This window comes from Paramormyrops kingsleyae, chromosome 10, assembly GCF_048594095.1.
Source record: "Paramormyrops kingsleyae isolate MSU_618 chromosome 10, PKINGS_0.4, whole genome shotgun sequence".
Taxonomy (NCBI): domain Eukaryota; kingdom Metazoa; phylum Chordata; class Actinopteri; order Osteoglossiformes; family Mormyridae; genus Paramormyrops; species Paramormyrops kingsleyae.
This window is the reverse complement of record NC_132806.1, coordinates 8,848,912-8,864,915: the sequence shown is the minus strand read 5'-3', so window position 1 is coordinate 8,864,915 and position 16,004 is coordinate 8,848,912. Positions and strand designations below refer to the sequence as shown.

General features: G+C 41.9%; 1 long non-coding RNA gene across 1 annotated transcript; it reads right to left on the bottom strand.

Annotated features, from left to right (window-relative positions):
• Positions 1–13,784: 13,784 nt before the first annotated feature.
• Positions 13,785–15,257, bottom strand: LOC140593164 (uncharacterized). The gene is made up of 3 exons (XR_011993424.1): positions 14,864–15,257; positions 14,265–14,392; positions 13,785–14,085 (listed from the first exon to the last, which is right to left on the bottom strand). It is a non-coding gene; the product is annotated as an uncharacterized lncRNA (long non-coding RNA).
• Between the last annotated feature and the right edge of the window lie 747 nt (positions 15,258–16,004).

Below are 16,004 nucleotides of genomic sequence, written 5' to 3'. Positions count from 1 at the left end.
GACATTATGCACACAAAATAATTGTAACAACTGTCTGTGATCCCGCCTGGGGTCCATACGGAAACGAGGGATCCCAGAGACGAATCGCTCAGTCCATAAGGCAGAAATATTTTAATTCCGTCTTCCAAGACAAACAGTTTAGCATGAAATTTCATGTAAAGAGTATAAACACGCATAGGACAAGCGGGTATAGGAAATGGATGATCGGATGGAAGTACTTAAATATGCCACAAGGTGGCACTGTATATCACAACATACAGAATTCATGTTCTGTCATTCTACATCACGAAGCAATATTTTCCTTAATCCCCCTGCTGTCTCAAAAACATTGTCGGACGAAATTGTGACATTATTTAAATCCAGCCAACTGTCAGAGTGTTCCCGTGTGTAATTAATGCTGTTTCGATTTTTGTTTCTCAGCGAGGAAAGACCATCAGGAAGATGCCTTATCGTTTCACTCGGGGGGGGGGAGCATAGTTCAGAGATCTTGTATTCTGCAGAAGCAGGTAAAAACAGCCGGGTGATGATTTCATTTAATTTCTCCCACAGTGTTAATCCCATTATCCCATATATTTAAGAATTAAGCTTCCTTATATGGGCTCCTCTGTGGCTGTGACTCTGCACAGAGAAAGACACACGCGTAAAGGAGCAGCCCTGGAGTGGTCATGGAGGAAATGAGAATGTATGTCTCTTGTATAGATCTCCAAGCTTCGCACTAAAATTGTTATTCCCGTTATATCTGAGACAGAGAAGCGACAGACGGAGGATAAGGGGGATACCGTGAAGGAGAGGGGAGGGGCATTTCCCTACATCCATCCACCCATCCATCCATTTTCCAAACCGCTTATTCCCAAACTAGACGGGAAATCAAACACGTGTGCGGGCAAACACAGACACGTGTGAACTCCTTAACCTGCTTCCTGTGTCGGCAATAGCTCTCCCACAGACCCAGACAGAACCACACAATCCTGGTGTTATGGTCCAGTCTAAGAGGAAATAAACAGTTAAAAACAAAGCATAAACATAAACCAAAATATATCGTTATATATCACTATAACGTTATTGACTTAACGAATGGAGTTTCCCATAATAACGGTAGGCTATATGGTAAAAATCAATGTAGATGTCGCGATACTTGCAGGACGCGATGTGGATGCGATATACCATTTCCGGGTTTTTTGTGGAAAGCACCCAAGTGGAAGAGGATCAATGAAGGTCTCAGCCTGTTTGTAAGAACCCTGAATGTGTTATTCTGCTTATTAAATGTCAAGCAGACATTACATAGACAGAGGTGATCATTTTCGGGTCAGTAGAATGAAACAGCAATAGAAACTGCAAATGCTACAGTGCAAAAGAAGATGAAAAGCTCAGCGAAAAATGCTAAGAGGCTCCCCATGAAGCATTGAGACCAGGCTATGTGCTGAGCATCTCGCTTCACACCTGCTGCTTTTCAAACACTGACCCCATCCCCATCTTCCCCACCCACCTATCCCAGGGCGCCTGCCCTATGGGACACATGCCAAGCATGCACCGCAGAAGTGATGCCAGCCCATCACAGGACATACATAATCATCCATCATATAGATTACAGATATCTTTGGGCAGTGAATCCCAGCATGGACTGTCTGGGCTGGAAGCCCTGGGCAGCTCCTTCAGTAACAGACACCCAGCATGTGTGAAGGACCGGTATCGCAGCCCATTGGTCCCCACAGCAGTCAGGCTTTGTAATCTGCACTCTGTCCACTGAGGTGAAAATCTGTTCCACTATGTTTCACTGTTGTGTAATGCTGTTACTATCTGCAATATCGCAGTCAGCTTGTATGACATCCTGGGAAAACACAAACCCAAGCCAACAAAAAAGACACATTACTGAACTAACCATATTTGTTATTAAAACATACAAATGAGCAAATATAGGAAAAATAAATTAGCAAAACTAAAATGTATACAGATACAAATAAATTAGGGAATCAAATACAAATAAATTGCACATATTCGTTATCACACAATTAGAATAATACAGTGTCTTGCAGTATAAAGCAGATAAGTTATTTATTACACTAAAACACACACACACACACAAAATTGCTCAAATGGCATGTAAAACCTGACCTTTCTTGCCTTCCTTGATGCAAAGTGATCAATTACATCATCATATGAAATCTGCCCAGCAATTAAAATTATGGTTAATACTGATGATGGAAAGGCCGTTAAGGCCCTCCTGGGACAAGTAGGTTTTGATCAGCTTAAGTTTTGAAAAGCTTCTCTCTGCTTCAGCTACAGTCACTGGGAGAGTAAGGCAAATACTGAAAGCATATAGATATAGATCCTACAGCACTGAAAATTGCCCTCAGCCTACTGAGTTAAAGACCTAGTCAGTACAAACACAGAAAATCTATATGATGTCACTTAAATGAAAGCTAACCAAACCAATAATATGTTAGGTTGTAATAATTTTGCTATAGGCTACACACATTATCATTATGGAACTACGTATGTGAAATGTGTGAAAATAAGGCTAGTTGCTAGTTGGACAGACAACATAATATTGTCGCCCTATGTGAAAGAGCATAGCAAGCAAACATAAGAGGAGTAATACCATGCATTATATTAATATTGTAAAGACATAACACAGCTGCATACCTTTGTCTTTTGCATGTTTCTCTTCTTTTCTCTTTTCCCTAAACTGGGCACCTGATGACTTAGATCATTTCTTATCCATTTTGTGCTAATTTGACACCTGAGAATCCGTAAATTATCCATCCTCCAACACTACCAAAAACAGTCAAGATTAAACCACTTCACCTTGATGGTATGCAGAGAGGTTTTATATTATTAATGAATTCACACAATCCACACCCAATTATATCCGTAAATCTATATATTCACTTTATTATAAACGAACAGTGGCTTATTTGGTAACATTTCTTAGTGTAACTGGTTTTACTAATCGCACCATATTGTACAAAGTTAGAGGAGCGCTATATGATAGACCCCCGCTCCCCCACTCTAGTGGGGAGATCCGAGGTCAGCCTACCCCCCCTGCCCTCTACCCATCTCTCCCACCTCTGAATGTTTTCAGACAGAAGCTCACAAACTTAGGGCCCTCACTCCGACCCACACTGTGACATGATATCAGTGAGTTGACGTGCAAATGAGAGATATCAAAACCGATCGCACAAATGTGCCATTCAGCAATTTTTTTTTTGCCGAGCACCCAGTGGCGCCCCTACCAGGATGCCCCTCAGGGTGGCCGCCCATGTTGACCATGCCAGGATGCCCCTCAGGGTGGCCGCCCATGTTGACCATGCCCAAATCTGCCACTGATTGCAATATTGTTCCTTCTTATTTACTGATATGCAGAGGTGTAAAGAGTACCTGAAAACCATACTTGAGTAAGAGTACAGATACCTTACTGTATAAATTACTCCATTACAAGTTACAAGTCACCAATTCCAATAAGACTTGAGTAAAAGTCGTAAAGTATCCAATTTTAAAAGAACTTAAGTATTTTACTCGTACTGAATGTAGGCTCAAAGAACACCAAGAAATGTGGAAAACAAGGAACTATTTATTTATGAGGCTTTATTTCCTAATATAGACATTAAATTGAACACCTCAATGTTTCAAAATGGCAGAAGAAGAAAATAGAACAAAAAGTCAGTCTCAGTCAAACTCAAATGTTCAAAAAAAAGGTAAAACAATAAAAAAAACTAATAAAAAAACAAATTCAGAGCTGACTTTAATGGTGTTTTAAGGGCAATTCTTAAGGGTATTTCAAGCAAAAATGGAGCACTCATAGTAATAAAATAATGACTTGAATTACACCATGATAATTATCAATATCGTTTGATATGATCATGATAAAAATATTTTTGCTATATCGCACAGCCTTAATGGATGCTACCACAGTGGCTTTGCTAACTAGCTAATAACTAGTAACCCATAGGAAGCAAGCTGAACAGTCGTTTGAGCAGACAGTAATATCTGATGACGCACAAAGTCTTTAAGTGTCAAGTCTTGTTAACTACATGGAAGCTATATTATCAGCAAGAAGGTCTTTACCTAGTTACCATAGTTTTGGTAGTGAGTCGGCCAGATAGTCAGCTAACTGATGGAAACGTTTAACCAGCAGCAAAACAACCACAAACAACCATGCGGGTCCCACAGTAAAATCTTTGTGCAGTAATTGACAGTCAATAGTGTGTCTAGCAGAAACATTAACAAACAAAATAATAAATAATAGATAGCACTGTTATTACACTGGGATACTAAAGATTTTTAACTTACTGACATAACAGGTACTACAACGATTCCGTTCTGCGAGTTCGCTTTGGCTTCCGCTTTAAGACGTGTTGGACAAGGGCGTGGCTTTCGCGGTACGAATGGGCCGGGTTGGATGTGGCCGGGGTTGGATGTCCAACCCCGCCCTCCTGCAGGCTGCAGCCAGACATACTTGAAGAAATTAGCCGTGGTAGATCAAGATCCTGACTTGTCGCACGCAATCACAATGTAGCGAGTAACGGTAAGCGTCCGTTCAAATGTAGTGGAGTAAAGAGTACATATATTCAGTCACAAATGTAGTGGAGTAGAGAGTAAAAGTTGCTTATATTTTTGATACTCAGTACAAGTACAAAGTAGCCAAAAAAATACTTAAGTACAGTAACGAAGTCCATTTACTCAAGTACTTTACACCACTGCTGATATGCAATATTACCTTTGTGGTCACATCTTTTTGGATGATACAACCTGGCACATATGCAATACCAATGTGTACAAGTTATATCACTGTTTTTAATATTACAATAATATTTGGTAACACTTGTTTTTTATTGTTATATTTTATACCTTTTCATATATAAGTGATGGACAAAATTACTGAACCATTCACTGTATTTTCCGACCCCACTAGATGGTGCTCTTGGCTTGCTTTGGAGCATGCTTTGTGCCCTTTTTGAACAGAGAGCACCATCTCGTGGGGTCTAAGGTCTAAGCGCTGTAGTCGTACAGTGCCTCCAGTGGACATTGGAGGGTAGTACAGATCTCATGCAGAATGTGGTTCAGAATTCAGGTTCTGATGGCATTAGACATGATGGCCTGGTTTGACACTAAAGTGTAAAGAAGAGTGTATGTGCAGCCCTGTGTCATGCCTGTAGGTGATCAAAGGCACAAAGAAATACAGAATGCAGCCACAGATGGGGAACTGAGAACTGGTAACCACGTATAAACAAGACTAACAAGTGACTGATACAATTCAGGCTTACCACATTAGTATTGCAGATCATGAACAGAACACAGCTGTCCAGAATCCGGGCTCTGGAGGAAAAGCAGTGACCCCTGTTGGCCGAATGGGGGGACAGACCGAACGGCGCTTGATCCAGAGGAGATGTTTATTATTCTATGGTGCCCTTCATGTGTCATTTCAACGCCCACAGCAGTTAGTCATGTTTTTAGAACGGACGTGGAGTTTCTGACCTTTACATGCCCGTGTCGCAGACAGTCCAGCTTTCTGTGCCAGGCTGCAGCTTCCACGGCAAGGGCAATAAATAGCTCCCCAAACCAGTGGCAAAGCTGCCCACCACAGACATCACTGGTGACATCATGGACCAGCACCCTAGATATTTGGACGGTCCTGTTATTGTTTGGGTCTTGTTTCCACTTTCCATGCCTGTGTCCCCTCCCAGACGGGCCCGACTGGCCTCGATCTCCCCGTGCTGTTCGATGGCGACTCACGGGCTGTCCCATGGAAATTCCACAACAGGCAGGTTTCCTTTATTATTGTAGCGATATCGGAGCTATTTAGCCCCCGAAACTGACTCTCTGGCAGCACCCAGCATGTGCCGATAAGCCGTTTCCAGAGTGCCTCAGCCCTGTCGCTCACCTGCGGTATCTCGAGTGGAACCAGGGCGAGCGCCGAGCGTAGCTGCAGGGACTCAGAAGTGATCTGTCGTAATCTTTACTCCCACTTGAAATGACACAGCTAACGACGGGCCTGGAAAATGACTTGTTATGAGAATTAAAGGGGCGAAAATGTGTCACTTTTGATAATTTTTCACAATAATAGTTTGCCAGATGCACATCAGTGGAATAATGCTGATTCTCGGTAATTCCTAGAATAAATATTTTAAATTTTTGATGCTGCATTTTTTTTTCACTAAAAATCAAGGGTTCTCAGATCAGGGATTTCCTAGGACAGCTGTAGAATAGAATAGAATAGAATAGAATAGCCACTTTTATTGTCATTCAGAAATACACTGTAAAAGTGGCTATTCTATTCTATTTTATTCTATTCTATTCTACAGCTGTCCTACAGCAACAGTAGTTGACAAAATGTCTGTATTAAGAGTTATTTTACAGAAAGGAAAAAATACTACTCCTCATTTAGAGCAAACACTCCAAAAGAGATTCTCCCACCCCCCGGAGAGAGAAATGTTGAGCATCCAGACCCCCACAACCCTGAATAGGACAAACTGTTACAGAAAATGTGGGAGCAGAAAGGTATTGATCAACAATCATGAGAGAAAATCGCAATCTTGGTTCTGAGTAAAAAGAAAATTGTGACTTTTATTTTGCCCAGAATCGTGCAGCCTTAATTCTCATTTTACATTTCTACTGCAGATATAATGAGGCAACAATGCACATGTGACAATAGTAACAAATCTAAATGCCAAAGGTTTGCACAATGCATGTGTAAGGAAAAGTAGTTAAGATGCCCTAATGTTCTTGGTTGATCATTTGAATACAGACAATGTTAACAAGTTGTGATCATGGGGGACATCTGGGAGATAATGGGGGATCCATTTGGCACCACTAGGGTGCTAAGGAAGATAATTCAGTTGACAGTGGCCAGAGGAGTGGCTGAGCTACCATTTGCTCTCACGGGAAATCCCCGTCCTGTCCTGTCCCCTCCCTGTCAGGATCCTCACACTACAGGGGGTCACTCTGTATATGTAAATTCACTCACAACACCTACACACAGCACCTTGGCGGGGAGGGTCTTTTGGGGTATAAAGGGGGTGCAGAACTGCCCTTAATTTGTATTTGAGCTGCTTTTCAGTACCCAGTGTGTGTCTACACTGTATCACATTATATTATTTTTTACTGTTCAATAATCCACCGTTTTACCGAAACTGCGGAGACTCTGCAAGTGGATTCCTTACACATGCAGGAATACAACTTCAGATGCCCACGTATGTTATATGTTCACTATGATGCAGTACAAATTAAGAACCACTATCATATTTTTCTCAGTACTTGTTCGTTAACACTTGATGGTTGTTTCCACTGGCTCATGTATGTCACTGTGACCACCTGGGCCAGGGTGTGAACGACTGTGAAACCGTCTGTATACAGTTGAAAGAACAGCATTGTAAGTGGGTGATAAATTATGCCTAAGGCTGCCTCCTCTGTTCAACGAGTGTCGTTCAATCTTAATTGCAGTACACGGCTTCTCTCACAGGTTTTCATTACGTTGTGGGGGGTATTTGGTCCCCACAATGTAATATAAACTGAACACTTTCATTCCAAAGCCTGATTTTCAATGACCCTTATCCAAACTAGCTCCTGCAGCCTTTATCTGTTGGGAGAGTGCTATGCTGTTTGCATTCATGCAACAATGTCCAATGTATTTTCACATGGAAGATGTTCCATGTCACTGTGCATGAATTACTCCCAATTAGCTAAGCATTTAATTTATAAAGACAACTTGTATTTCAGATCAAGTATCTTTCTGTACTTTTAGAAAATGGTGTGTGTTTCTCTCTCTCCCCCACAAAAAAAACCTTAGAATGGCTGTATAAAAATCTGTCTGCTACCTGCCAGATCCTGTTTTTCCCCCAGTAGATTGGGGAATCATGGCAACTGTTGAGCCTTGTGAATTGTTAGGAAACCATGCCAATGAGCTACAACCAGTTCCAGAGAAAGGGAAGTTAGTCCTAAAGGTTGCTGCTGTATTCATACCCTATACATCCAGGAAGTGAATGTTCTTCAGTGTGGCTACAAAGTGAATGCATTCTGTGATGGACTGGGGAGAGTCTAGTTTGGAAAAGGTCCAATGACTTCCTTTGATGAAAATGGCCGCTCCACAACGTCCATTAGTCTTCCCCTGTACAGGGAATGCATATGGTTTTGGGACCGATATGCTCACCCTTATGCAATCTCTTTCCTGGATATTTTTCAAGCTTTGCAGAGGCATTGGGTGGGTAATGCACTGATCATTTTAAAATCACCTCAAAGTTGTGGAAACATTTGTATGGGTGATGATCTGGCCTTGAACATTGTACAGGGCCGTGATTCTCAAACTGTGAGGCACGAGATATCTGGAGTTTACTATAATAAAGCTCAAGCACAAACAAAAGCAAATTCAAACTAAATTTGGCTCCAACTCTACCCTCCCCTTTCAGCAAATGGTTTTGGTAGCAGGTCAGCAGAAGGTATCATGGCGCCTGGATTAGCCAATTGGAAGACTCAGGAAGATTCCTGGTGGGCCAATTGAAAGACTCAGGAAGATTCCTGGTGGGCCAATTGAAAGACTCAGGAAGATTCCTGGTGGGCCAGTTGAGTCAAAGTTATGGAGAACTCAACTGGTTTGTTGAAATGAAATCCTGGTTTGTATTTTTACTTTCTAGACCTGTAATGTCTGCCCCTGCATGTCAGTGAAGTCATGCAAGTAAGTATTATGGGAATTTTGCACCCATCCCAATTAACTTGATTATATTGAACCAAGTCCCCCCCCCCCAAAAAAAAAAAAAAAAAATGAATACATTTTATTGACATGTACCCAGAGAGCTGGAGTGACCTCCCTAATTTCTTAAATTTGAAAGTGCCAACCTCAGGGAGGATTGATAGTTTGCCAAACGAAGATGTACGTTTCCGTACAGGCAAACGTGGCGACACAGTGAGGAAAAGCCATGATACTGTGTAAAGGCTGATTGAGGTGATTTCATTCTTGGGTTGACAGGAGCTGGCATTTAGAGGACAGGATGAGAATGGAAACTGACAGTAAAGGAACCTATAGATTTCCTGCTACAGTGATGTTCTGACTTTTGTTGGAGTGTTACCATGGTAATGTAACGCAGAGCAAAACAGTTACATATTACATATTTTATACTGAATAAAATAAAAAGAAAATACATTAAAAAGAACTACCTGATTCGTAATTGTGTAACTGGTAGCTAAATGACCACAAAGCGCAGTTTCTGTCCATGAAAAAGTACAGTAGAATAAATTTGTAACAGCAGACATAATGCATTATTATCAGTGGCGTGCACAGACATTTTGGGGGGCAAGTGCTCCAGGGGGAAAAAAGGGCACTTTTTGCATATGTGGAAAACCTTTTCTTTTTATAATAAAAAAAACGCACAGGTTAAATGCAATTTGACTTTTATTTCAAAATGGTCGTTTTCACAGGCAATTGGGAACTGCCTATTTTTCCTTTAGCAAATTAATGTGTTAATGTTGCCAATATGTTACACCAAAAAAAATTAACATGTCTAACCAGTGCTTCTCAAAACTTTTAACATGCACCCCCAACACCGTACCCTTCAAACTACCAATAACAACGTCACTGTTCTGTCACAATCAGGTCACAACACAGTGCGTAAATGTCTGCGAGCATCGCTGAGTCAGTAACAACCAGTTAGGCTAAAGACTGCATCTTTAGACAGTTGGACGGTGTTCTAACTTTCTCACAGGAGACACCTACTAAAGACAGTCAAAGACATTAATTTCAATCTTACCAAAGTAGGACAGTAGTTGACGTTAGTTATGGAAAGGCTAATCCACAAAAACGGAGAAACGTCCATAATTCTATTATTCATAATCATGTCAAGGTTTTAGGTTTTTCTGCAGTTCCATCTCTAAAAAGTGTGATGTCTTCCCGTCACTGACTTCAGTTTGAAAACTTTGTATTTATTCACAGATTTCCGTGAGATCATCCTAAAATTTGTAACGAAAAATGGGCTCAAAAGAGCCCTCTGCCTAACGGCATGTAGCCTATAGCATAACGTGATATTTTCAATAGTGTATGCAAAAAGGTCGGAATTGATGGAGAGTGGGGTTGCCTAAATGGTTTAGGTTACATTTTAAATGTGTCGTTTTTTTGTTTATCCATATGGATGGATGGAGGGGGCAAGCTGGCAAAGTTTGTCATGTGCAGTTTCTGACAGGCTACTTCACAACAAAACAATTGCAGGTTGGTCTTAGAGGGCAAACAGAATAATTTCACTCGATTCATGGGTTACCTGACTGGTTGGGAAGGGAAAGAGCTGCCGTGTTGTCCGCCGTGGCTCCCAGTCGCTATAGTTAGCCTACTATGCCTACTCCAAGTAGTCCTATGTCATGCCGCTGCTACACGCCTCACAACAAATGAACTGCAAGCGTGTTCACGTGACACGGTGACAGTGAAAAAGCGACAGGGTTCGGGTGTCTTTGAAGAAGGGGCACAAATCAAGCCATTATTTTCACACCTTTTTAAATCGCGCAGCTTTAAAAAAAAAAAAAAAAATCACGTCTTTCAAAAGGGCACTTTTTTGGACTGAGGGCAAAAGGGCAAGTGCTTCAGCACCACCTCGTCTCTATCTGTGCACGCCAGAGATTATTATAAATATGTGGGATCAGAAATGTGTGTTTATTATCATTCACAGTGTTAATAATTAGATAACCATGACGCCTACCTTCCACCATAGAACTGACTGAAACTTTGGACAAGTGCCAGGTCTAGCAGAATAAGACCAGCTTAGATTGGGAAACTTGCAGTATTACGAATTTTTCAGTGAATAAATTTGCTACCGTAAAACCCATAGTATTCCCTTGAACACAAATAACAGAGCCAGAAATAGCAAACTGAGAGCACAAAAAGTTGTGTGTTCATTTTAGGGATTATGTGAGCTCAGTTGTACTAACACGATTTAGTACATTGTGCCCATAAAAAAGCCCTTAACACCAATTGCTCCATGGACTGGTTGCCCCTACTGTCTCCTTTACCCCAGTTCCATGAGGTGGCCTCCTGGGATGCTCTGCCAGCTGCCCTGAAGGAGCTCCCACATATATGCTGAGCACTTTTCCTTCACTCTCTGGTCAAATTCACCCAAACCCTTTTCTACTGTGTTTAGGTCAAAGATCAAAGAGATCAAAGATCAAAGATATTTTTATTGTCACATTTTATGTGCAAGACATACAGGAGAACAGAAGTGCGGTTTCTCGCTCACTGGTGTGCAGACCGTCCAGTTACAAAAATTATAGTCATTCTATACAAAAAGACAGATAACAAGACACTGGACAAACTGACAAGGCCAGAGACATATCGACAAAGTGCAGATGGTACAGAATGCAAATGGTAACAATATATAGTCAGTTGTGCAAATGATAACAGTTTAAAAGGCAGTTGTGCAAATGGTAAGAGTAGAAGAGGTGATTGTGCAAAGGGTAATACTGTAATATTAAGGTAGTTGTGCAAATGGTAAACATAGATAAGGAAGTGATGCAAATGGTGAACAATAGAGTGCAAATGGTAGCAATCATACTAGTCAAATTCAAATTAGCAGCGGAAAGGTATGAATGTAAACAGTTCTTGAGGTAGTCAGTGAATAAATTACTGTCCAGGGGCAGGAGGCAGAGTGGGGGGGGGTAATGGACAGGGTTCAGCCTCCAGACAGCCTGGTGGATAAAGCTGTTTAAGAGCCTTGTGGAGCCCAGAGGGTCCGGCACCTTCTCCCTGAAGGCAGGAGGCTGAAGTGGGAGTGTAAGGGGCAGGAGTGTAAAGGGCGGGAGTATAAGGGGTGGGACTGTAAGGGGCGGGAGTGTAAGGGGCGGGAGTCTAAGGGGTGGGACTGTAAGGGGCGGGAGTGTAAGGGGCGGGACTGTAAGGGGCGGGACTGTAAGGGGCGGGAGTGTAAGGGGCGGGAGTCTAAGGGGCGGGAGTGTAAGGGGCGGGAGTGTAAGGGGCGGGAGTGGGAAGTTGCAAAATGTGGTTTAATAGTAAAACCTGACACTGATAATGAGGCCCGGAGTGGCCAGTCGAAAGACTTGGGAAAATTCCTGGCCCTCCACTTAGGCCTGGTCAGAAACAACATAACTGGACAAGTTTAAATTTGAGCTGGTGGAAACAAAATAATATTACAACTTTTTTAAGACTAGTTTTAAGAGTTCTCTCTCTTCCTCTCTCTCTCGCTCACACACACACACGCACCCACAGAGAGAGAGAGAGAGAGAGAGACCTGTACTGATATCTTTGTGGGGACCATCTATTCATTTCTGTGGACAACACCCTGAACCCAACAATGACGACCTTAACCCCTACCCAGCCCTAACCTTAGGTAACCAAACTATTTGTGAGACTTTGACTTTTACATTTTTAGTTTTTTTATTGCATTCACCGATCTTTGTGGGTACCTGAAAAATGGTCCCCATCACATGAAAATAACTTTTTACCATAATGTGCAGTACATTTAGTCCTCACAATGTAATATAAACATAATCCACACACACACACACACACACACACAAATCCACAGGATTTCCCAGCAGAATGGTTCACATGGATGAGTACAGACTATGGACAGCATATGGGTGCTTCAGGACAGGCCCAGTCTCGCAGAAAGGGGGGGGGGCACAGTTGTACAGCACTCATGTCACTCTTCAGATGATCCCCCGAATGTTCAGAACATTGGTATCTCTGGGTCTCTGGATGAAGAGACGCCCCTACCTGCTCTGGGGAAAGCCCATATTAGGCATTGTTCCGGGGGGGGGGGGCTTAATTACCGTTACGTGTCCGGGCCCAGCACTCTGAAAGGCTCCACCAGCAACCAACCTGCGACACCTGGTGAGTGAGCTGAATTGTGAAATGTTCCTGCTACCTTAGATGGTCATGGTGTTTTTCCGTTACTAGGCAACCGTCAACAAATGCACACATTAGCAGACCTTTGTGACGGTGCAAAATGAGGTGGAGATTTCTGCGAGGTTCAGCCAGGGTGGAGCAGTCAGGCGTCCATGATCCAATATCGCTCATTGTTAATATATACAAACACACACATCATTATTTTTCATTTATTTAAACAGTTTTTTTGTTAAAGGATGTGATCAAAAGAATGGATATTGCATCCAAACTCTGATGTAAAATACCCAATCACTGCCATTCATTGATTTTCACCACACCCCCACTAGTGTTATTAATACCTGTCTAAGACCCCACTGAAAATAGCAAGACAACTAGGACAACCCTCAACAATATACAAAAAATATTAAACATAATATACAGCACAATCATCGTCTGCTGTCTCCATATACACACCACATGCTATATTAATCAGTAAGTGTTTTTGAGGTAAAAATATAGTAAAAAAAGAAAGAGGAAACGTGTTTTGCGTCAGGAAATTAGCAATTTTACATGTTTAATTTTTTTTAATATGTTTTTCTGTTGAGGGAATGGTAGCATAGTACCTAGCAGGGGGCCCAGCTCCGTCTTCTTATGTCCAAATCTCACCTTGCCGGAGCGCAGCTTCACCTTGTTCAATTTAAACCTTTTTTCCTCAGTGTCCCGAAATTTATTAAAAGATTCAAAGCCCTGACCAGACATTCATTTCTTGAGTGGATGAGATATTAATGCACAACGCCTTGACTTCTGGCCTGTTTATTTTATATTTTGACTTATCTTGCTTACTGTACTGGTGCCAAAACTTCATTGACTTGCTAGACTCTACTTAAGACTTATAAGACGTATAAGACATATGTAAGAAGCAGTTTGTAAGTAACATGATCTTTTAATGTATTTTCCCAGTCCTATGAATGAATAAGCAAGATTACTTATAGTAATCCATATTGATGCATTTTTAAGTTTCATTTATGTTATGTTTTAAGGAAAAAATAGTACTATTTGACCACGTGATATGTGCCAAACCCAAGGGATGGGATTTGTCTTAGGTGAACTGCTGTCCTGAGAGTATTAATGTCTGAGTAAAATTCAGTCTCTTAATGGGATTTACCTTGACTTGTACCTACAGCATCCCTCAAAAGGCTCAAAGATCATCCCAGTAGGGGGTTGACAGACCATCTGGACTGCAGTCAAGGCTCACCTTTCTCCTGCAGATGCTAGCAAGAGTAAAGAAATGTAATGTCTTTCTCCCCTGAAACAAACAGATCTGCAGATGAGTTACAGAGTGACGTAATGACTGGAGAAACCAGGCTTTGTATAACAGGAGCGTTTCACCTCAAATTAAGTGAGGAATGTGAAGAATGTTCAGAGAGGGGGTAGGGAGACGTGAGCTCACCTCTGCTATCGAAGAGAAACTCCATGACACGCTATCGATCTGATCTTGCGAGGGATGCCCATCTCCCCCATCAAGAGGGACCCCCCCCCCCATTAGTCCAGCTACAGATACAGCTGGCTTGTATCACTCTGCAGAGTGGCAGATAAAGTCCCACGTATCAGATCCAACCTTGCTCCCCTCACCAAAAGTGATGGATTTCTATTAGAGCAATTTAGCGAACAGAAGCAGGGTTGAGTGATCCCCACCGGAATTTACCATGTGTACACAGAGCAGAACAGAAACAGAAAGTATGTGTGGAGAATTCCCCTCACTTCAGGAAGTTTCAGAGCAGGTCTAAATTCTCCCCGTTCCATGTAGGGGAGTATCCCAATGGAACAAAAACAAGGCAGCTTAAACAAACATTATGGTTTCCAATAAATTCAAGTACTGCTATTTTGTAGCATATAATGACCTGAATCCTCTGAGTTACCCCCCTGAGGAGTTAGTCAGGGCCTATATTTACCCCATTTCCTGGCCTCATCAGGTCCACACCATAACCTCTGCCCATGGGATTTCCCGACCAAAATATGCAAAATATGCAAGACGTTTTGTTTCCTCACCGTGAGAACCAGCTAAGGATGCCTTCACATGTTGGTGCTGACTCTCTCAGCTGTTCAATTCCGTTTTATGATGAAAGGCGAGAGTGTTTCCATTGTAATTTTCATTTTCGCTTCTGCTGAGAGAAGGTTCGAGTCACGACTGGCCTGCCACAGCTCGTGCCATAGTCTGTGCAGAGCAACACAAGCGTTCCTAAGACTGTGAGATGTGGAGTAGAAGCTTTTCACTGCTCACAGGTGTGCAGGTCCAGCCAGGAGTCTCACTCTTCAAGCGCTGAATTTTTTTCCGTTGATCAGATAGCAGTTGATTTTATATATATATACTGTATATATATACACTCTAGTGTTAGTTTCTGTTTCCCTGTTTTCTTGGTTAGTTCTTTTTTTCCCTGTTCAGTTCCTTTGAGTTAATTAGTTACACCTGTGACCTGTTTTCCCAACCTTGTTCCCTAATCTCACCTGCCCCTTGTTAGCCTTGTTACTCTCCTGTATTTAGGTTCCTGCCTCTGTTTAGTTCGCTAGTGGTTTGTTGAGTTTTGTTGGATGTCAGTGAAGTCATGTTGGTTGTAGTTTTGCTGTTTGGTATATGTCCTGCCTGCCTGCCTGCCTGCCTACCTACCTGCCCACCCACCCACCCACCCACCCATTTGTAATTAGTTTTTATTTATTCCCCTTTTGTTTTTTACGCCACGTGGTCTGTTTTTGGTTTATAAGTATTTCTACTGTTTTGTTTCTGTTTGTTAATAAATCCCCGTTGGTCTGCCAGTGAGCCACAAGTGGGTCATCCACGTTTGTTCCTGTCTGCACTCTGCCTCATCCTCACGCCAAAGCTGCCTGTATCCATAGCGGTAACAAAATAAAATACGAGACTTCTGGCATTTTTCCCTTTTGGATTTCATTCACAAATCATTGTGGGACCCTGAAAAAGGGTCCCCACAATGTCAGCAAAACAGGTTTTCATTACATTGTGGGGGGTATTTGGCCCCCACAATGTAATATAAACCTAATCCACACACACACACCTATTAGATAATTCAGATGGGGGAGGAGACTGTGCTGCCCTACTGCTGAAATAAAACTTTGAAATAAAAATGAGTACAAAACAACAATATTATGTTTTATTATGCTTTGAATTAAGAGACTA